We start from the raw sequence: 23,694 nt of genomic DNA, 5'->3' as shown, positions 1-23,694 counted from the left end.
GTGGGAGGTCAAACAGGAATATGGGGTGTTAATATTTATTGCAATCCTGTAAATTGTCAAAGCTCAGAACTTCAGTGCAATCGTGACAGTCTGTTTCGTTCCCATGCCATAATGCAGCTCTTTATGTGGCTTCCTTGCCTGCTCCAGTTCCAGAGTCACAAACGGTAGCTTATTAACTCATTCAGTGCCACATGCCCTGTGAATCAATGGGAATTGGTTTGGCAGCTCTGCTACCTCTGTTTCTGCTCCAGAAGTTCCCTTTACTTCTAACCCCCACTTGGTCTCTGGTGGGGCCAAAGAAAACAGGGCTCATATCCAGAAACAAAGAATGAACTGTTGGCGTATTTATTGCCCTACTTTTGCATTGGTACAAACTTGTACAAATGAAAGTAAACTTGTTCTATTAATCTTTGCTTGTAATTATTACGGTGAATTATTTTTGTTATTACAGCTCATATTTTCCAGCGGTGGGCTCCTGGGCAGCCAGTCTGTTTGAGGGTGCCCTATTCTCCTAGGGCTTGATCTTGCTCCCTTTGGTGTAGGATCAAGGGGTCAACCTACTCTTACAGAGGAAGGGAAAAGAAATCTTGCAAAGACTTAATGCACCTGCTTAGTTTTACACCTTGGGCTCATCTGTGGGTGCTGCTGCATATCCAGGTAGGGGGGATTGGGTGCTTGCCTGCATGGGCTACTTGCATTGCCAGACCCTGCATGAAGGACGAGCCACTGCGGCTGGACTGCTACTTGCTTGTGAGTAGGGCATGTGTGTGCAGAATAGGGGAGAGGGTGAAGCCTTGGCTCCTCCACTCCCCAGCATGCCTGCACAGCTGAGCCAGTGAGGAGGGGGAAGTAGTCTACAGTAGGCAAGGGCTGAAGGAATTTACTCTCCCCACAGCAGCAAGGCAGAAGCAGGGGGGGGGAGTGCCTCACCGAGAGTCTGTTCCGGCCTTGCTTCTGGAGCAGTGCAACTATGCATTGCTCCTCACCTGGGCTGGATTGGAAGGCGCCAATCCTGCCCACTGCACGTAGGCCCACGGAGTTCAATGGACCGACGCACAGCATGTGAAGTGATGGATCGGGTGCTCATTATGTTCAGGCGTGTTCCATATTGTAGGCCTCTGTGGTATTATATCCTACATAATGCAATCTGGAGAGAAACAAGGAGTAACCAGCGCCAAATAAATATCAGATAATCCGCTATGTATCTGTTTTGATGAGAGTGCCATTATAGAATGCCTCTAGGAAAGAACGCTGTTGCAATTCCTCATTTCTTGTCTACTGCCTTGAATTAACCTGAGCAGTTGTGCTTTTGAAATGTGTACTTTAGGGACCGGCGTGATCGCACTCTTCCTGCTGTTAAGAGAGTACAAATATGACAGTTCAGTTGTTGCTGTGCATTGTTAATATGGTTGATTTTGGTCGCCTTCCAGGAGAACCACTAAGCAATCATGGAAAATGAAGGGTAACACATTTTTAGAAGGATTCTGGTTAATTTTGGCTCAAAAACAGGCTGCATAAGCTTGGCAAAAAATGGATGAATTCATTATCTACAAATAGTGGAAAATATTATAAATGGCAGTAAATGAAATAAATGGGTGTTTCCACTGTAATATGCTATTCTCTGAGCCACCCAGAAAGAATACAGCTTGGTTTGCTGGGTGGGTAGTCTTAGATGAAGTGCAAGATCATGTTCCTATGCTCAAATACTTGTTTGGGAGTGAACCGTTTTATGCCTTTGTTGTAGAGGGAAATATATAAATTTTGCATTCAAGGAAGTATGTTTCATAGCCGCATACAGAGGTCGAAGTGAAGCTTGAGCTCTCTGTGTGCCTTAGTATCTGTTTGTATTCCTAAGCTAACCTCATTTTCACTGGCTCTTCGACACCTTAAGGGTTTGGGAACCTCAGTGACTCATTCTAATGGAAATTCACTGACCCTCCTCATTGGAAGAAACTGATCTCTCTGTATGTTTTGGAATTGTTTGTTGCCCAGCACTTGTGCTATGAACACATGGAACTAAAGTTCTGGCAGTTTTTTAACAGAAAATGAAATAGGTAGACTTTGGCAGATGCACTTTGCTCCCACCCCTTCAGCCTTGGGATTTATCTTGCTGTTTGTGATTCATTGAGAGGCAATTCACTTAAGCACGTGTGCCTCTTCGAGCACGTGAGTAGCCCCCAGCACCACTCACGTGCTTATAGTTATGCACATGCTTAAGGTAGGTTGTGCATTTGCTTAGAGTTATGCGTGTTTAAAGTACTTTGCCACTCATTTTGCATTAATTAAGAAGGCTTCAGAGTTGGGGAGAAATTGCAGCCTTACTCCATTTATTGAAATGTTGTTATTGGAGACAGAAAGGGGCAGATCCTCATCTGATGTTACCGTAGCCCATTGACTTCAGTGGACCAATTTATAGAGTTAGACATGTACTTACTTCAGTTTGCACCAGCCTTTTTGCTGTTCTGGCAGATATTTCTTTTTTGAATAAAATCTTTTCCCCAGCTCTGAGCTTCTACTTCCATTGGATCCTGCTATGAAGTCATAGATACCGTTGGCATGGAAACGACGGTGACATCACAGACTTAGCTTTGACTTTCCCACAAGGTCAAGTAAGTGGGTAGGAGGGTCTGTGAGGAAAAAGAACCTTTGTTAAGACCAAGATTTTCAGAAAATGTTTGTTACACTTGTGCCTCGATGTGATCACAGCCCCATTGTGCTAGGCACTGTACAAATACAGAGTGAGAGACTCTCCCTGTCCCAAAAGTTTACAGTCTAAATAGATGGGACAGACACTGTGTGAGGGCGTGTCTACACCGGAGCGATCAATCCAGGGGGGGGGGGTGTCAATCACGTCTAGTGAAGAGGCAATAAATTGACCGCCGAGTTCTCTCCGGTACTCCACTGGAGCGAGAAGCATAGGCGGAGTCGACGGGGGAGCGTCAGCAGTCGACCTACCACAGTGAAGACACCGCAGTAAGTAGATCGAAGTACGTTGACTTCAGCTACCTTATTCACATAACTGAAGTTGCGTAACGTAGATCGATTCACGCCCCTCCCCCCCCCCCCCCCCCCCCCCCCCCCCCCCCCCCCCCCCCCCCCCCCCCCCCCCCCCCCCACCCCCCCCGGGTGTAGACCAGGCCTGAGAGAAAGGAAGCCCGTGCTGGGGGACTGAGGCACAGAGAGGCTAAGCGATGTACCCAGGGTCACATGCAAAGTTGATGATAGAGTCAGGAATCGAACGCAGCTCTATGGTGAGCCCCAGCCATTGTCTTAATTACGAGACCACTCGTCTTCTCCTGGGCCAAATGGGAGCTGTTTTAGATTCCTAAATATGGAATAATTTTAGGTGCCCCTTTTTGAAAGTCTTGGCCAAAATGTCTTCAATAATGAGAAAATGTGCAAAGGGGAATCAGTAAGAACTTGGGACAAGTTAAAGGAACAGTCTGAACCTGTTTAAATGTCAAGATCTACCTTCCCTCTAGGAAAGTTTTTTCGAGGAAGGTGTATAGTCTCTGGTGGTTATGACCGCAAACGCATATTGGGTGAAATCCTGGTCCTGTTGAAATCAATGGCAAAACTCCCATAGACTTCAAAGGTGTCATTATTTCATCTGTGGCTTTGAAAGATCAACGTCAACACACTGAATTGTGCCCCCGCCCTAGAGAAGGAGCGAGAGCAGTTTGTGGAGCATTGGGGAAATATGCTGTGATGACCAACCTGACAAAGCAAGTGAATCACTGTGAACAAGGTTGTTTGCCCGTCTTTGTGAACAAGCTTTGCAGTTAAGAGGTGCTGCTGTAGCTGATTACTCTTGTAGCCAGGGTGGCTTTGGTTTCCCATCGTACTGGATGTGATCTTTCTTCTCCAATGCAGACTTGCTACAGTCCTGTGTGTCTTTGTGACCACCAGGCTGATTGCTGCAATGTGCTCCATGTGGGACTACTCGTTAAGACCACCCACACGCTTCTGCTGGCACAGACTGTCAGAGCACCCTGGCTTTGTCAGACTGGCTGCAGTGTATTGTCCCAAAGTGTCATAGGCTGCACTGGCTCCTCATTTACTTCTGGGTGGAATTTGATGTGTTGACTGTGACCTTAAAAGTGATGTGTGATTTGGGTCTTAATTCCCTGAGATATTGGGTCAGATTCTCCACTGATGAGATTCTGGCCCATGGTCTTGCCCATACAGTCATGCAAAACCTTTATTTCCTTTCTAGACTTTCCAAGAACTGCGTAAGACTTTGCCCGACTGTGCCCACTGATTTGAACTTCTGTTGACTTTAATGGGAGTTGCGTGACTAAATCCCACGCAACTCTAAAACTGTAGGGGTTAAATCCAGTTAGGTTTCGCCAGTTAGTCCCCGGTTTAAAAAGCAATCTCATGTGTTTTTAATTTTTTGACTGATAAGTCTGGCCAGCAATCAAGAGTAAATCATGATATCAGTGCACACCCACGACCTAGTCTGATATATTACTACATTTTGCAGTGACATACATGAGTCATGAGAGCTGAGTTTTAATTAAGAAGGTGTCCAATTAATGTTTAATCTGAGAAAGTTGTTCCTTCACTGTACTTTCCTGGGAAAAATGAACTACAGTGTTTTGAATTGTATGGATTCAAATAGAATTTAAACTTTATACAGTAATTTTCTGTTCCAAATGCTTTATTTTGTTAAGAAATACAAATTCAAATCTGGAATACTTCTACTACTGCAATTGTTATATAGTACTAGGCATAATCAATCAATCAGTCTTTACTGTTACAACTTTCATTCTGCCATAACAGACTTCTACACAACATGACAGCAAAATAAAAGCCCAGCAAAAATACAGTAAAAGAAACACAACACTTAAGGCCAAATCATATATTCATTAGTCAGGCAAAAGTACCTCTGAAGATGTGTATGATCCTAAATTGTTGTAAAATGCAATGGTGGGCTAACATTTGAATTTGTACTTTGTTTATTAATAAAATAAAACATATGGAGTAGAATGTTATTGTATAAAATCCAAATTCTCTATGGAGCCATATTATTCAAAGCACGGTAGTTTAATTCTCCATGAAATGCCAGGCACTGAAAAACCCCTTGATCACAAATTAAAAAAAATAAAAATGAAATTAAAAACTGATGCTGTCTGAACAATCAGTGGGAATATTTTCCTATAAAAATTCATTTACCTTTTTGGTAGTTGGTTGGAATTTCAATTCAATAGTGGTCACGATCCATTTATATTCGCTTTCTGAGAACATTCATTGGTCAACCTTCATTAGTATGAATACTCACAGGAAGAGGATGTTAAATTTGATTGCTCAGATATCTGCAGAAAGCTAATCAAATTGTCTATTTGATTTTAATATGCCCCATTTACAATTCACACTGTGTTAATTACATAAACCAACATTCTATATTAATAAGGTTCAAAAAGGGATTGGATGTTTATATGGATATCAAAAAGAAAAGGAGTACTTGTGGCACCTTAGAGACTAACCAATTTATTTGAGCATAAGCTTTCGTGAGCTACAGCTCACTTCATCGGATGTATCTGATGAAGTGAGCTGTAGCTCACGAAAGCTTATGCTCAAATAAATTGGTTAGTCTCTAAGGTGCCACAAGTACTCCTTTTCTTTTTGCGAATAAAGACTAACACGGCTGCTACTCTGAAATGGATATCAAAAATATCCAGAATAAATTATGAAAAAAATCTCATGCTTCAGGGTTTAAGATGATCTCAAAGTATTAGAGACTAGGATGAGACAGATCTGTGTGTCAGATTTTTATATCTGTCTACTGTGGGGTTCTTACAACTTCCTTTAAAGCATCTGATGCTGGCCACTGTCAGAGACCGGGTACTGGGCTAGTTAAACCTTGAATCTGAATCTGTCTGGAAATTGCTATGTTCCCAAGTCATCCAGTCAGGAAACAGACACCAACCAGACCAAACCAAACCTAAAACCAAAACAAGACTCTCCACCACACATGTGTCTTCATCTCAGGAGAGGATAAGAGAACAAACAGGTGACAGAGGTGTAGCCACATGGTTTAATGCACTACTGTAAGATGCTCAGATACTGCAGAATAGTATAAGAATATACTATATAGTATAACAGTATAGTATAAGAATCCCTATGGAATAGAATCAAAAGCGAGGTCATTTACAGCAATGACCAGCTTGTGAATTTTGAAGTTTTAAATACTGGATATTTGCAATGAATGTTCACAAGATACATTCATATCGCTGGGGAAAAACAAACCCAGGAAAAATATTCAGGGAGAATTTCAAATAATGAATACAATTTGCGAATTTGAACAGAACAAGAGGCCTAATTTAATAACTTGGTTCAGAATTATTTGCTCAGCTATATTAAGGCTCATGTTTCCTTTAGAAATGATTCTTTTCTTTTGCATGCACAGTCAACGTGTGCTGTGGAAAGTATTTAATAGGGTGTGGTAATGTTCCTTGTCAGCTACAAGGGAAGTGCCAACATTAGCAGCCACCTATCAGTGTCATGGGCAGGAAAGAGATGTTGTATTTTCCTAACTGCCTTGGATTAAGTATGTGTGCGTGGTAAGGCCATGTAAAAGATTTGCATAGAACGCGGAACTCACCAGACATCAGAGTGTGTTGGGGTTGTGCTACTTTATGTGAACCAGTCCAAGGCTGGATAATACTCGCACAGCACTACAACCAGCCCTTCAGATCAGGATGTGCAGGTAGATGTCCCCCTTTCTTCCCTTCTACCTAGTCTTCAGGATATGCAGGTTTTGTTAGCAGGGTTCATGGGTGTGTCTCAGCTGAAGGGATCCTGCCCCTCAGTTCATAAAGGGTCTCCGTTGGGGAAGACACTCCTACCTAGCCAATGAGGAAAAGAGTGAAAGCTCTTCTAATGAACTAAGCGCACCCCCTCACCCATAATCTCTAGTACAGAAACTAGAGAACTCCCAGTATTTCCTAGTAACTGTGTGTTATGGAAAAGACTTCTCAGAATTTCTATGGCACAGTCCTTAGGGAACCCTTAGGGTTATGGGGCAGTTGGCAGCAAGAGAGAGAAGTAGAGCTGGAAGGGAAACAGTTTTCCCATCCTAAAAGTATTTTCAAGAGTTCAAAAATGTTTTCCCATCTTGAATCGAGATGAAAAGTCAAAATCTCAAAACTAATCCCGAGCTGAGAAACCAGAATCTTTTTTGGTTCAGATCCATCAAAACATTTCATTTGGATTTTGACCTTTGTTTCTTTTTTTTATTAACCCCTTTTTAAAAGTCTAATGCCCTTAAATTTCAAACTGGGAAACCTGATTTTTTTCTTTAAATGTTTTTAATGAAATATTTGACAATTTCAAACCTTTTTTCCCCGCATTATTTCCGAGTTGAGAAATTCATTGAAATCAACCCCATTTCACAAACAGTTTTGGCTTTGTCTAAAAAAGTTTTGTTTTAAAATCCCTGACTAGTTTTAGGGAGAAAGTCTTCTCTCCCCCGCACCATCATTTCCTGCTGCCCTGTTGAAGAAGCCGATAAACCTAGTCCCCAAACCTTCAAGCCAACCAGCAGGACTGAGTCCACTGACAACCATAGGCACTGCCATCTCAGAAGAATGAATGTTGAGGAAGGTCCAGGAGTAGCAATGCACAAAACCTGCAGCCACAGTCAGGGGATGTCAGGACAGAAAAAGTTGAAGGGATATTTCCATTTCATCTACCACTTCAGTGATTGTGCTGATGTGGACAACCTATGTGAAAAGCAACCTGCAGGATCTCGTTTGTGTGGGCCATGTGAAGAGAAACCTATCAATGCCACACCTGGCACATGGTATCTGAGCACCTCGCCTTACAGGGCTGGCCCAGATGGAGCAGCCAGTGATAGGCAAATTCTAGGTGTGACATTGGATATCCGATTTCCATAAAGCAGTAAAAAAAAAATCACTTACTTTTGCTGGCCATTCGCTGATCTGAAAGTAAAAACTCAATTCCCAAACTCTACTCTGTGACAGTGTTGCATCTGTCTTGTACCTGTTCTGTGGTTTGGATACTTACAAAAACTTTATCTTGGTTCATTCTGTGGTTACAGTGCCCCACCTGGAAGCTTGGCTTAGGGCCATTACTGAGGGGAGTTGTAGAATAAACCTCAAGAACACTTTGAGGTGTTTATTTTCTTTCATAGTCAGAGGGTCTGATAAAGGAGAAAGAGGAGAGTATGTAGAGACCCAAAATAACATGGTAAAGAGGGTGGCCAGGCACAGAGGGCTGAAATCTGTAGTCAGATCCCGACAATGAAGCTTGCAGTTAGTGGGCATTGTGTATTCATATCTCAGGGCATGTCTACACTTTCCGGGGATTGACGCTGCAGCAATCAATGCACCGGGGCTCGATTTAGCGGGTCTAGTGAAGACCTGCTAAATTGACCGCAGATCACTCTCCGGTCGACTCCGGTACTCCACCGGAACGAGAAGCATAAGGTAAGTCGACCGGAGGGCGTCTCCCATCAACCCAGCATGGTGTAGACACCACAGTAAGTCGACCTAAGCGACATCGACTCCAGCTATGTTATTCACATAGCTGGAGTTGCGTAACTTAGGTCGACTTACCGCTCGCAGTGTAGACAAGGCCTCAAGGTAGAACTGTCTCCCAAGTGTAGAGGAAAAATAAGCTCCAAACTCATTTGGAACTGCTAAAACCAAAACTATTTTACCTCTGTATCTGTTGATTCCAACTTTCCCCCCTGGATTCTCCAGACATCCGACCACTGGTAATGACATCAGAGGACTTTTCTGTAGGTCTTTTTCCCAGACCGGTCAATAGGAAATGCAGTGTCCCTACAATTTTCAGTAAAGGGCAAAGGGATCTGAAAGATCCCATGGCATCCAAGGGCCCCCCAATGCTAATTAGGCCCATGCAACAGCTGGGGAACTGGTTGCTTTTCGTCTGTCCCAGGGTGTCACACAGCTTTCAGCACTGTGAGTATTTGGGCAGACTAGGCTGGAAGAAGGAAGGATCCAGATACTAGAGAGAGAATTGGAGTAAAGAGAGAGAGAGAGGTCATCGTGTTAGAGAGACTGTGGGTAAGGGACATCTTTGAGCCCTAGATTGGAGTGAAAGCTGGGGAAAGGATGAAAAGATGTATAGGGCTGGTGGGTCAGTGCTGGCACATAATACTGGTTATGCTTGGAATGCCATCTGCTCAAACACATTTTAAAATCAGAGGGTTTACAATAAGCTATATAGGGGTTCCTGGCACTTAACCTCCAAATAAGGAATCCCCAAAGCCATACATGTCTTGAAAGCTGATCACTCCTCCTATCCAAAAGCTTACTGCATTTAGACCAGCTACAAAATTATGGGGTCTGAAAGACTCCTAAAAGCCATTGAAATGAAGGCAGATATTTTCACACACACCCTTCATTTTTCTTATTTGGGCCTGTACCAGGACACTGGACTTTGGGTTCATTCACAGAACCTACCACCTTGTTTCAAGGGTCTGGTTAATTGCTTGAGTTAGGTGACCAAGGGTCATGTGACATCTCAGAGGAAGTGCTTCCCATAAGAGGGGAGTCTGCTCAGTCAGAGAGGGAAACACAGGGTAAGAGACCCATCATGGGTCTAGTAGGAGGTACCTGTAGGGAATAGGGGCTGGAGACTTAATGAGTGAGCCTAAGGAAAGGCCAAGCAGCAAGTCCTCGCTTTCAGGAAGGAACTATAGACTCTGCAAATGAGATGAGTTGACAATTATTTTGTTAAATTTCGAAAACTCTGAAGAAAGAGACTGAAATTCTGCTACTATTGGGAACTTTATTGATGTTCTGTCTGGTCTGTTGGCTCATCTGCTTATATGGCCCTTTGATCCAGTTTTGTTCTTATAACATGCCACTGGCCATGTCCTCATTGATGTGCTGTCCAACTACACAAACTATATAGAATGTCTTTTACTGCCTGAATTACTGTGGTTCCTGAATTGAGAAAAGTCAACTTACAGCACGGTGAAGTTAAAATCAAGTCCTTTCCAGCTAATTTGGGTGGATTTTCAAATGGAAGATTAAAAGGGCATGCCATTCTGAAGAGAGAGGAGATCATTAGAATGTTCTGGTCAACATTTCCCCTCTGACCAAGACAAAGTCCATGCATTTCCTGTTGTGCGTGAGCTAGTCCAAGAGGCTACTGTGTTTACTTACTATGCTGTCACTAGGCTAGTGGTATTTACTTATTTTTATTTGTAGAGCATTAGGACAACTTGAATACAAAAGGGCGTTATTGCAAAAAACACTTTCTTTAATATCATGTAATAACGAATACAGTGGATCAGCTCTCTAATGATACATCTAGCAAAAGAAAAAATATAGGTCTGAAAATAGCAATATACATAAGTCCACCTAATGATGCACTGATCCATTAATCACCTCATAATGTTTTTTGTTTACAAACACACAGTGCAATGATTGATGTTGTCTTTTTGCTCATGAAATAAGAAGCCACACAGGTCACCAAGACCCCTGTTCTTAGAATTCACAGACTAGAGCTTCGGTCTTCTTTTGGAAAGGAAGATTTTATGGCTAATGCACCGGGCTGGGACTCAAAGAATCAGGTTTCCGGTCACAATTGTGACACAGACTCTCTGTGTGACTTTGGGCAAGCCATTTAGGGTATGTCTACACTGCAAAAAAACAACAACCCTGGGGCAGAAGTCTCAGAGTCTCAGTCTACAGACTGGGGCTTGCGCTACGGCCCTAAAATAGCTGTGCATACGTGCCGGCTCAGACGGCAGTTTGAGTTCTGAAGCCCAAAGAAGGGAGTGGGCAGGCTTCAGAGCTCAAGCTGCAGCCCAAGCTGAAAAGTATATATAGCTACTATTTGTGCCATAGTATGAGCTTGAGTCTGTCGATCCAAGCTCTGAGACTTGCTGCCGTGGTTTTGTTTGTTTGTTTGTTTGTTTGTTTTTGCAGTGTAGACATATCCTTAGGAGCCAGATCTGATCTCATTTATACCAATGTAAATCAGGAGTAACTCCAGTGAAACCAGTGGAGTTAAGCTATTGCTGTAAGAAAAGAATCAGACCTACTATTTCCATGTCTCAATTGCCCATCTGTAAAATTTGGCTAATAATCCTTCCCTCCCTCACAAGAGGTTGTGAGGATAAATACATTAATGCCGATGAAGTGCCTAGATTACAATCATGAGTCTTTTAAGGAAACCTATAATAATGATCATCAGCATACTTTGCTACCGAGTTAATGGAATTACTTTCCTACCTTAGGAAAGAGTCCTACCTAGAGTCTCTTTGATTGCTTTATCCGTAATTAATCATAACCTTCCTAGCTTAAAAAGAGGTTTCCTTTATATGCGTAGCTGTTCATTCTTGCCCTTCAGTTAGTCTCATCCAGTGTTTTAACTTTCTAGTTATTCAATGATTTTTTTGTTTAGCAAAAGGTATGCTCAGGCCAACGCCCTAAAATCTACAGAGACACCATCCCAAATTAATTCTCCAGGTTGCAGCTGCATGGTCTTGCTAAAGAAGTGAGTAATATTTTGACATTTAATATTAACTGAGTTATCTTTGAAAAATGTTTCCATGCCTCTGGTAAGCCTCACGCAAACAGAAATGTGCTTAGCATGGATAATAAAACATTGGTAATGGACATACAGGGGAATTGGGCAGACCTATCAGAATCTAGTATTTCCAGGTCATGAAAGCCGTTGGTAAATGGTGGTAAGGTTGAAAGAGGCAAACTAATCAATGTGAGGAAACTTTGTTCTGAGCCCTCTTTCTTTATAGCATAGCTGGGGTTCTGCCTGTTTTTTCTTAGTCCACTGCCATTATTAGGGATTTAGAGTGAAGTTTTCAGATATTGGAGTCCAAAATTAGGCTCCTAAATCCATACTTAGGCACCTAAATGAGCAGGTGGGTTTTCAGAAGTACTGAGCAGCCAAGCTGGTCCGACTGACTTCAGTGGAAGCTCTCGTGTGCTCAGCAGGCCTGAATATCTGGCTGTCAAGCATGCAGAGCACCTGCTGGTACTTCTGGCTTTATATCTGCCTGCTCCATTTCACAGACACTTCCTAATATTACTTTCAGTTTTCTGCAGAAGCAGTTATTGGTGTGGCTGCAGGGATGTCACGGGATTGTGAATGTGAGAAAGTGGTCCATGACATTATGGATCGGAGGACACACGTTTGAAAAACCTCCATTTTAGGGTATTTTTGGTGGTTTTAATGATGTACTAGTACTGATTTTTCTGTCACTCTGAGGCTGGTATGGTTGGATTCATGATCCTAAGGCAGCTTGGCTTCGCAACTAGAGGGGTACAAAAAGCAGCAGTTATGGAATAAATCTGTAACAATTTCTATAATAGCTTTCTGTAAAATGCACAGCATCAACAAAGCACACACCAGTGCATGGTGGAATACAGGTTTTACTCGCAAGCATTGGGGATGTCTTTCAGAACTCAGTCATTGTGAGTAACGTGCAGCCTTCTCAAACTCATGCCAGTTAAACCTTTGTACCACAACATGCCTCTATCTGCACCTTCATCTCTGCATATCTATGCTCAGTTTCCAGTAAGAAACGTTCATTGCACGCACCGGAGGCAGAAATTACTCAACATGGTAAGAGCTCATCTATGGCAAAAGCAGCTCATACTGTTTAAACAGTGATCTCTGTATGTATGTGGTAGAATATCGGAAATCAGTGTATGGGCTTTAAATAAGTAAACGGCCCAATCCTGCAAGAGGCTGAGGCCCAGATTCTCAAAGGTATTTCGGTATGTAGCTCCTGTTGCTATTTCCCATTGAAATAAATGAGAATTACCTAAATCCTTTTGAGGATCCAGGCCTGAGTGCTTTTTGTCAGATCAGGGGAAGTTTTAACTCCAAGTGGCTTCTTGGGGGTTGCGATTAGAGCTGGCTGGAAATTTTCCAGTGAAAATGGCATCATTTCAAAGAACATCGCAATCCTTCATCACAAAATGCCAATTCATCAAACCTGAAATGTCTTGTGACAGCAAGTTGGGTTTGATGAATTCTCATCGAGTCACAGGCCGGGAACCCTAACTGCCAAGCAGGTTTTGTCCCGGTTTCCTATCAGCTGTTTCTGGCTCCTGGGCTTCCAGGGTCCATGGCTCTGGGGCAGACCGGCCATGCTAGGGCTTCCTGGCTCCCTGCCAGGGAGCTGGAAGCCTGAAAGCCCTGGTAGTCCCAGCTCTAGCTGATTGAGCAGCCCAGTGAGCCAGCTAGTCTGGGACTCTGGAAGCCCTGGGGTCCTCAGCCACTGGACAGACTGCATGGTGGACTTCCCCAGAGCTGCAGACGCTGGAAGTCCCAGGAGCGTTTGACCAAAATTATCAAGTGAAACTGATGAGAATCTCTATTTCAGTCAGTGGCTGCTGGTCCTGGGGAGCATATTTCACTCAGGAAATATCAAGTGTTGGTGTTTCCAAATTTATTTTGTTTGGGGGAGAGGAGATGTTCTGGTTTGTAAGAAATTTAAAAAAAAGATTTGGTTTTGCTCTGATTTGGAACAAAATCAAATTTTGAAATATCAAAATTCCTCATGACCTGGGAAATCCTGACTTTTGGCCAGCAGTAGGTGTCATTGCTCAGTACTGTTCAGGATCAGGCCTTGAGAGTGTCCAAATTCTCCCTCTCTTGGTTTGTCCACATTAGACTTTTTTATCTTAGTTAACCGATTGCCAATCAACTCAATGTAATTGACACATTTGTAAAGGCCAGTGTGAACATTCCCCAAATTTTGTTCCATGCTACAAATGTTTGCTCGTTTCCCTAAATGGCAATCCGTTAACTCAAGATGAAAAAAATCCAGAGATAGACAAATCCTAAAACACCAGAGCTCACAGACATCATTGTCACCACCAAACAGGAAGGTAGTTAGTGTGCTCCATTTTTAGGTGACTGGCTCTTGTTTTTCCTGAAAGAAAAAAGAATTGTTCTCCTAAATCCTTGATATAATGAGGCAATTGCCTCAGCAAGATATATATTTTTGATTCAGAATATCTCATGTGAGGTAAAGGTCTGTTTAGGAGGTAAAATTTATGATGTCTGCTGTATAAGTCTAAACAAGAAAAATAAAGATTGACTGCAGAGTTAACCCATTGTGAACCCTTATGGATTATTAGTCAGGCAATAGGGGAGTTATGTGGTTTAATGAGTAAATTGCAGGCCTTTCAGGTCAAGGACTTTTCATTTCGAACGTGAAGTTGTCGGAAATGGGGCTGATGATACGAACCTTTCTCATTCAGACATCACTTTACTATCACATTCAATTCCACAGGCATGTGGACTGAGTTAGTTTGAGGACTGGAAGTCCTTGATGAGAGGAATTTAATCCTGCAAACAGTCAGGAGCGCAGAAGGCTCGTTTGGCTGCTTCCTGCTTGGTATCTGGTCTGAGCATTATGAGAGAATGTCACTATTCTGTTGTTGTCTTAGCCAGAGGAATCCATTTTAGAGAATTCTTCACCTAAGTGGTGGACTGGAAATATTCTGGTGGATCCAAATGTGTTGAGGGTTGAATTGAATTTATCATACTCTCCTTTTAAAGAGTAATTGGGATTAGAGTAATCCATTTAAACACATGCTTAAGTTCCCTTACCTTCACAACCCACCTGTTCAATGATGCCTTCAAAAAATTAGCAAGATAAAAATGACTGAGGACAAAGGAGTGGGGAGAGAAGGAAGGGGAAAAAATTCCTTGTAAGTTTTATCACTCTCTCTTTATGTGCTGCTTATCTTCTGGGATGTAAGCTTTTAGGAGCAGTGACTGTATCTCGTTCTATGTTGCTACAGTGCCCAGCACATTTTTGGTGCTGCTGCAATAGAAATAATAATAAAATCTGGAGTAGCCCATCTACAAGTCCCCATGTTCAGTGTCAAACATAAAATGTGACTTTGACTCTGTTTCAGCTAAGCATGCCTGTCAGCACCTGTTCGTTATGCAGATACTTTCCATTTCTCTTTTCTGATTATATTTCTGTTGTCAAGCATTACATGGGGTTTTATTATTCATGGGAAATGGAATCATTTGTTTCTTTTCTTCTAAAGCTAGTTATTCCTGGAAATAATGTTTCCTTATTATGGTGTGAGATTGAATTAGAGGCAGTAGAACATTTGAAATGTGTCCAGAGGAACGTGTGAACTACTAAGCAGGGGTGGATATTACTGTTCACAATAGTTCATAAAAAGTAGAAAAAAGCTTCCTTTTCACCACCATTCATTCATTAAAAGTCCCCAAATTATTCCTACGAATATCCCTTACCTAACATTTCAGTAGGGCTAGTAAAATGGTATGCAATTGAGAAAGATTTACCATTTCTCTTATAACCCCACATTTCAGCTGTTTAAAATGAAATCAGGCTGAAATTTGGTATTGCTCTGTGTTTCCCAAAGTGGTGTTGCACTCCCTTCTAGGTGTGTGGGAAGGACTGGCTGAGACAGGGTACAGTGGCAATGCAAGTTTTCCTCATGCTGTCCTGCTAACATGGCGGAATGGAAGGGGGCCTGTTGGTTTCATTTTCCCAAAGTGGCAGGAGGAGGGGAGGGACACTTATCTTTCAGAAGTCTGGGAAAGACTGAAATACCTGGACAGTAATTTGTGACACACAAACACGCCTGGATGTCTGCTTACCCCATGCCGAGTTACCGTTAAGAAAATGGACGTACGTGTGGGAGTACACACACACACATACACAGAGGACTGAGTGTCTGTAGAGTTAGGGTCACAGTAAATATATTTTAAACAACTTCTGCAATTACAGAGCAGCAAAAATACCATTTGTGCATTGCCGCTTCCAGCATTATTTTTCCAACTCTACAACATAAATTAATTACAAATAATTACAACTCACTTTTTGCTTCCTGCGCCTCCCTTTGCTGTCTATGCTGCCAGCTTTCCATTCTTTATCCCTTCTGCTACCAATCTTCCAATCCGTTCTGCAAACACACTTTCTTTTGTGAAGGTTTCTTTCTCTTCCTAACTTCCAAACAGAGGCAGTATTAGATCTATATATCTTATATGGTTGTACTGTATCTATAGATCATATACAGTTGCACACACATATACATGACTCATAAGACAGAGCATTGTGTCCTGTTCTTAGTCAGTTGCCTTGTCTACAGCTGCAGCAGATATTAGATGGAGGTCACCAGAAGCTGCAGAAATGGATGAGGGAGGAAGGGTTTCCACAGTCTGAGGCTGATTTGCAGACAAAGAAAGGGGGCAAAAGATGAAGGGTGTTACAGATATGGAGAAATGGGAAGACCAGTCAAATGTGGGGATGGGGATGGAGAAGTTTTTTTGGTATTGGGCATCACCATCTCAGGGCCTAGTGCCCACCTCGAAACCAAACTTTCTCATTTTCTGCTCCAAGCCTTCTCCACATGGTCTCTGCTACACCTGCACTGACTCCACCATCCCTTTTCAACAATTGCCAATATTTCTTCTGTGACTTCTGTTTCCCCAATACTAGTCTCCCTCCTTTACCAGCACCACTACCTCTCACCTATTATAGGGTGGGCTCAATGGAGGGGCCCATTGGTGAAGTGGGCCCATCACTTTAAGGCTGGCAGTTTTAGAAAGACAGTGGGCTGGTTCCTCAGTGGGTGTAAATCAGTGTAGCTCTGAAGTCAATGTGTCTACATGGTTATGTACCAGCTGAGAATCTCACTGAGCTTCTAAATGAATTCAGATATTGCAAGGTTCAGCTTATGAGGTTCAAGTGCTTTCTGAGGGACGGAGGGGACTCCCTTTGCTTAGGCCATCCTGGCTACTTACACTGCTCCAGGTTTAATGTCGAGCTGGTCTGGAATTCTTCACTGACATGGTTTTTCAAGAGAAAATGCAGTTTCTGCAAAATACAAATCTTCCACATGAGTATTTCAATTTTGCTGACGTATTTCGGTTTCATGAACTAACCCAAAACATTTCAAGTCAGTTCCACATTAAGCTGCATTTTCCTGTTGTGCTGCATGGCCTCCATGGAGCTGTAGTTTGAGCCCCATTTCTCTCCTATGGACTGGGCTCCCTGACTGGACTACATCTGCCATGATGCAATGCGGACTGCCATCTGACCAAGTTGTGTGATGCATCATGGGAGTCACATGACTGCAGATCCTTCATGGGATCTGCTCACAAGGGGAGAATGGAGGCAACAGACTTCTGAACTACAACTCCTATGAGGCAATGGACACCCATATGGAAATGAAGTTTATGTTAAATTGACTCAAAATGAAATGTTCTGGGTCAGCTCAGCAAACTGAAATGGAAAATTTCACCATTTGTGAAACTTTTGGGACTATTTAGTTCGGGGGAGGGGGAAAATCGATATTTCAGCTTTTCATTCTGGTTTGTTCTGAAAACAAATGCTGAAATATCTAGGACCCAGTTGCCTGTGAGGCCACCCTCTCTCCTTTTATCTTTTCGCAGCAGTGGATATCACTTGGATATTGCTTCTGTGGATCCTGGATTTCCTTTATGTATGGTTGGTGGTACGGTGTTCTCAGTTGAAGGTCTGTGTGCTTAGGATTCACCCACCAGGTTGGCTTGCCAGAGTCTAAGTGTTAAAGCACAGATTATACTGCAAAACTTTATCGTTCATTTGAGCTTTAAAATGAGCATGCGATTTGTTTACTGGTTGAATGTTAATGATAAGTGAGCAACATTGCCTGGCTAGGGATAAAATTCAAGTTTATATTAGGGAAAGAACCTAGTTACAAGTGAGAGCGCAACTGTAAAAGTCCATAAAAGAATAAATAAAACCTGAAACATTTCCACGTCCGGTTCCTCAGTTAATGAGGGTTTCCCCATGTCATTTGACCTTGTAAATCAAAACAAGTCTAAGGTAAGAGTGTTAGAACATCAAGGTAAGGGTGAAATATTATGGCACCATGTTACAAAGCCAATCTCCAGTGTTCTAGGCATTGTGCATACACACAATAAAAGAACAAAGAATTTGCAATCAGAATACAAAGAGGGAAACAGAAGCCTAGAGATTTACCCCCAATTGCACAGCAGGTCAGTGGGAGTGCCAGGAACAGGAGCCAGGTCTCCTGAGTTCCAGTAGGGAGTTCTATCCACCGGACCAAAATCTCCTTTGAAAATCCCCGGATCTATTCTCAAGCACTTTTAATTTTACGTAAGTAGAGTCTGAAAGAAAATCTTTGTATATATAATCCATGATTTATTTCTTTGAGGACGTTTGTCCACATTCCTACAATAAAGCTTAAAAAATGACATGCAAACAGACACTCACGGATTATGCTTTCCTTTCTGGAAGATCAGCATTCAATCACATACTGGTGACCCACAATAATTTTTCAATACTCAAAATATCTTGCAATACTTCTTGCAAGATCAACATGGTCAATGTTACTGCAAGCCATCATGTCAATAGGAAGTGACAGCATGGTTGCAGGCACATGCAGAGAAAGAAGCAAAGGGAGAAGTGTACAGCTTCTGGATAAAGTAGGCCTTAGGTTCTCCTCTGCATGACGCAGCAAAGGGAAGCAAAACCGCCTTAATCCTGCAGAAATGGGGTCAGGTGGCTGTGCTGAAGGGAAATGTAGCTATGTGGAATATTGCACCTGTCTGTATAACCTCCAATGTTTCTTTTGCAAAGACCGTGCAGCCCATCATATGCAGGAAAAAGAGGAAGTGGGCAAGGAAAGGAAACCAAAGTCACAACAGAAATGTACATAGAAACCACCACCTAATCACAATACATCTTCCCCTGCCAGTTCAGTCAAGTACCTGAGAGTATGACAACCTGTAATCTTCTGTCAGTACAACAGCAACCTAGCCATAATGGCCACATTCTGATAACATGCCACATATTCATACTTTTTATCCTGAGGTGATATTTTATTTCATTTTCTCTCAGTAACAGTTGGTGTTTGTTTTATAGGCCAGGGCTGTTCAAAACAGTGAGCAAGTTGTCACTGGTGAAAACATATCTGTGGACCAAACATTTAACACTGTCTGTGATTGTGATATGTGTATCTCTGTATGTGTGTGAGAGAAACAGACAGCAGAGAGGCTCATTCTGATACTAAAATATTTATTAATAACTAGGTCTGTCAAGCGATTTAAAAATGAATCATGATTAGTCGCACTGTTAAACAATAATAGAATATCATTTATTTAAATATTTTGGGATGTTTTCTACATTTTCAAATATATTGATTTAAATTACAGCACAGAATACAAAGTGTACAGTGCTCACTTTATGTTTCTGATTACAAATATTTGCACTGTAAAAAAAAAAGCATTTTTCAATTCACCTAATACTAGTACTGTAGTGCAATCTCTTTATCATGAAAGTTGAACTTACAAATGCAGAATTATGTACAAAAAACTGCATTCAAGAATAAAACAATGTAAAACTTTAGAGCCTACAAGTCCACTCAGTCCTACTTCAGCCAATCGCTCAAACAAACAAGTTTGGTTACAATTTGCAGGAGATAATGCTGCCTGCTTCTTGTTTACAGTGTCACCTGTAAGTGAGAACAGGCGTTCGCATGGCACTGTTGTAGCTGGCGTTGCAAGATATTTATGTGCCAGATGCGCTAAAGATTCATATGTCCCTTCATGCTTAAACCACCATTCCAGAGGACATGCATTCATGCTGATGATGGGTTCTGCGCGATAACGATCCAAAGCAGAGCAGACCAACGCATGTTTATTTTCATCATCTGGGTCGGATGTCACCAGCAGAAGGTTGATTTTCTTTTTTGGTGGTTCGGGTTCTGTAGTTTCCGCATCTGAGTGTTGCTCTTTTAAGACATCTGAAATCATGCTCCACACCTTGTCCCTCTCAGACTTTGGAAGGCACTTCAGATTCTTAAATCTTGGGTCGAGTGCTGTATCTATCCTTAGAAATCTCACATTGGTACCTTCTTTGCATTTTGTCAAATCTGCTGTGACAGTGTTCTTAAAATGAACATGTGCTGGGTTATCACCCGAGACTGCTATAACATGAAATATATGCAGAATGTAGGTAAAACAGAACAGGAGACATACAATTCTCCCCCAAGGAGTTCAGTCACAAATTTAATTAACGCATTATTTTTTTAACGAGCTTTATCAGCATGGAAGCATGTCCTCTGGTATGGTGGCCAAAGCATGAAGGGGCATATGAATGTTTAGCATATCTGGCATGTAAATACCTTGCAACACCGGCTACAAAAGTGCCATGTGAACCCCTGTTCTCACTTTCAGGTGACATTATAAATAAGAAGCAGTCAGCAGTATCTCCTGTAAACTTGTTTGTCTTAGTGAATGGTTGAACAAGAAGTAGGACTGAGTGGACTTGTAGGCTGTAAAGTTTTACATTGTTTTATTTTTAACTTATGTAACAAAAATAAAACTACATTTGTAAGTTACACTTTCATGATAAGAGATTGCACTACAGTACTTGTATCAGGTAAATTGAAAAATACTATTTCTTTTATCATTTTTAGAGTGCAAATATTTGTAATAAAAATAATAATGTAAAGTGAGCACTGTGCACTTTGTATTCTGTGTTGTAATAGAAATCAATATATTTGAAAATGTAGAAAAACATCCAAAAATATTTAATAAATTTCAGTTGGTATTCTATTGTTTAACAATGTGATTAATCACGGTTAATTTTTTTAATCGCAGTTAATTTTTTTGAGTTAATCATGTGAGTGAACTGCGATTCATCGACAGCCCTATTAATAACATCTCAAACATTTCATGAGTTATTTTGCAAAAAATCAGACCCTTGCTATGAAATTAAAATGAAATGCAAAAACCTCAAATGTCGAAGTTTTGGAATTTCTTGTTGAATAGTTAATGTAATCTATATTCCTACATACACACATTATTTGGGATTCCACAAGTGGCAAAGACATCACATTTTTGGTGTCTTCACTAAGAAAAAGATGCGTTCTTAATTGGAGTTAGTTAACAGTTTGTAGCTTTGACACCTGTTAGCAGGTTGAGGTAAAGACTATGAGGAAGCCTTGGTTCATCTCAACCTGTTAACTTATGTTAAAATTACAAATGGTCTTGTCTTCACTAGGGTTTTACCTTGACTCAGTTAACACAAGTTAGCTAACTCCAGTTAAGAACACCTCTTTTTCCCCAGTGGGAACAAGACCTTTGGGGTCAAAATTCAATGGGAGGGGGTTCAGAGTTATGGTTCTGATTTAAACAGCTCTGAGACACACATACACACACATTCCTACAAACGTGCAGCTAATTGTTTGCAAAAAGAGAAGACAACCGAGAAAGATTTATTAATTAGCATTCATCTTGGAAATTTAAGATCCCTTTTGCAATCATTACGGATGAAATAAACCCCAGTGCAAAACAAGGTCTTATGCACAACCCCTTAAGGTCCCTCTTTTTCCAGGTACATTTCACCCATATGAATAAAAGGCAAGAAATTAAGCGGGATTAGTTTAAGAGTGATATTCTTAGCAATTTGTGCATGACTAAGGCCAGTTGTATCTCTGGGTTTTCTATGATCTTGCATCTATTGCGGCTATAGTATATGTGTTTGAAGATGAAATTGCTTTTGAAGCTTGCTGAATAAGAGATGAAGAATTTGAGTACTGTCAGAGATGACCCACGCCTGCCAACAGTGTGTGTGTGGGCAGGGTAGAGTGAGTGCAGCCGGTTTCAGTAGTGTTACTGAGCATGCTCAGTCAATGTGAGCATGCTCAGTACAAGCCAAGCAGCAAATCTGGGGGAGCATGTGACCCCACATGCTCCCCATCCCCCATGTATCGCCTTTGCCTGCACTATATTGAAGGAGTGAGCACAGTACTCTCAAGTACTGCCAGAATGCTCAGATTTTGATTCTGTGCATACCATAACATGTCTCGACCATGCCACGAATGAATTCCCCTGTAATACAAAAAACTGCCTAGCATCACTGGGTCCCATGACTGATGTCACTGTGACTACCTGTATAAGTAAGAATTACTCATGTGAATAAGGTTACAGGATCGAGACCTCAGTCAATGCAAACCTCCGGGTACATTGCTGAAAACAGAAGTCTAGCTACGACAGTCACCATTTAGCAACTGTTACCACACAGTGGTATCTGAAATATCACAGTTGCTTCCTGTGCTTAGAGTAGGGAGCAAGAGCATTGTGTCCAATATCATTATGTTGTAGCAGTTGTTAAATATGGGCTTGCTGAAGATGACCCCTCGCCTGTTTCCTATCCTATCATTGTGTCCATATGTTTGGATTGACCGCTTTGGCATAATTTGACATTTTAAAGTGGACAGGGGTCACTTGGACTGGCTGCACAAATAAAGATTGTGTAGATTAGTAATAGTTGCAGAGCTGGGACCTTTTATTATTTTAAATTATTTGTATTATAGTAGCACCTCCAGGCCAAAACCAAGACCCACTGTGCTAAGGACTCCACATGTGCATAATAAGAAATGCTCCCCATTTTAAACAGCTTCCAGTCCAGCGCCTGTTCTAGACAAGACAGACAAAGGAAAGGTGGTTATGCTCATGGGACAGGTAGGGAAATGAGACACAGAGGAATCATGTGATTTGCCTGAGGTCAGGCAGGAAGTTTGTAGCAGAACCAGAAACTGATCCCAGATTTCCTGAATCCCCGTCAGGCTTCTCAACCTGAAGACTAATCTGCCTGTCTGTGTTCGAACATCATCGTTTTATAATTTAAAGTGGCCTCATTAACTTGCATTCCCATCATAAAACGTTGCGTTCTAAAACCATTGCACAAGGATTGGACAAGTTGTTGGGAATTGTGATGGAGGCTTTCGTGCATGATGTCTAGCTACCTATCGTACAGTACTTAGACAGAATCCATTACTGTAGTGTTTGAGTGGCTGCAATGTTTAATGTAATTTCTCCTTGGAGGTAGGGATGTGCTATTATCCCATTTTGCTGGTGGTGAATTGAAGTCACTTGGCCAAGATCAGGCACAGAACCTGTGGGAGAGCTGGGAATTGAGCCTTGATTGTTCAAGTCCTAGACTAGAGCCCTACTCACTGGGCCATCTTTCTCTTTGGAGGAGGACTCCTGCAGTCCTTCCTTGGACGAAGCTTCCATTCCTGCAAATGGCAGCAATGGGTGGGCATGGACAGAGCAAGGAATCCAGGGGCTGGCCCTGTGAGAGTCCTAAATCCAGTATAAATGAATGAGAAAAAATATCATTGTGGGAAAATTGTCTGAAAGCAATTACTGGACATGCTCTAGCATTCGTTATTGAGGCTGTGGGAACCTGGGGTGTAGAGTAGGGCAGGGAGTGTCAGGAGGCTGCCAGGAGAGAGATGACCAATAGCCTCAGAGAAAGGGAAAAACAGGTGCAGCCACAGAGGCTGAGAGAATGTGGCTCTGGCACGTCAGCTAGGGAGGGAACCTAGAAAAGAGAGAGTAAGCCAAAGCCAAACAGCATCATCAGGGAATTCACTGGGGGCTGCGCATGCAGGAAAGGAGGTGGGCGCAACATCTGTATGTTCCTTTTTTTTCTTATGGCACAAGATGTAAGCAAAACGATTCAGTCTGGAAAATGTATCTCCATTCCATCCTGAACAATGATTAAAAGGAAAAAAACCCAAAAACCTGTGGGGGGAAAATGTGATGCTCAGAGAAGTTTGACTCATTTTAAAATGTACTAAACCTTTGCCACGTTTTTAGAAAGAATCTCCAAGTTGAGGAAAAGCGTATGGTCTCCACAGACTCTCA

Source organism: Caretta caretta, chromosome 3, assembly GCF_965140235.1.
Source record: "Caretta caretta isolate rCarCar2 chromosome 3, rCarCar1.hap1, whole genome shotgun sequence".
Lineage (NCBI taxonomy): Eukaryota > Metazoa > Chordata > Testudines > Cheloniidae > Caretta > Caretta caretta.
Note: the sequence above shows the minus strand (reverse complement) of the source record.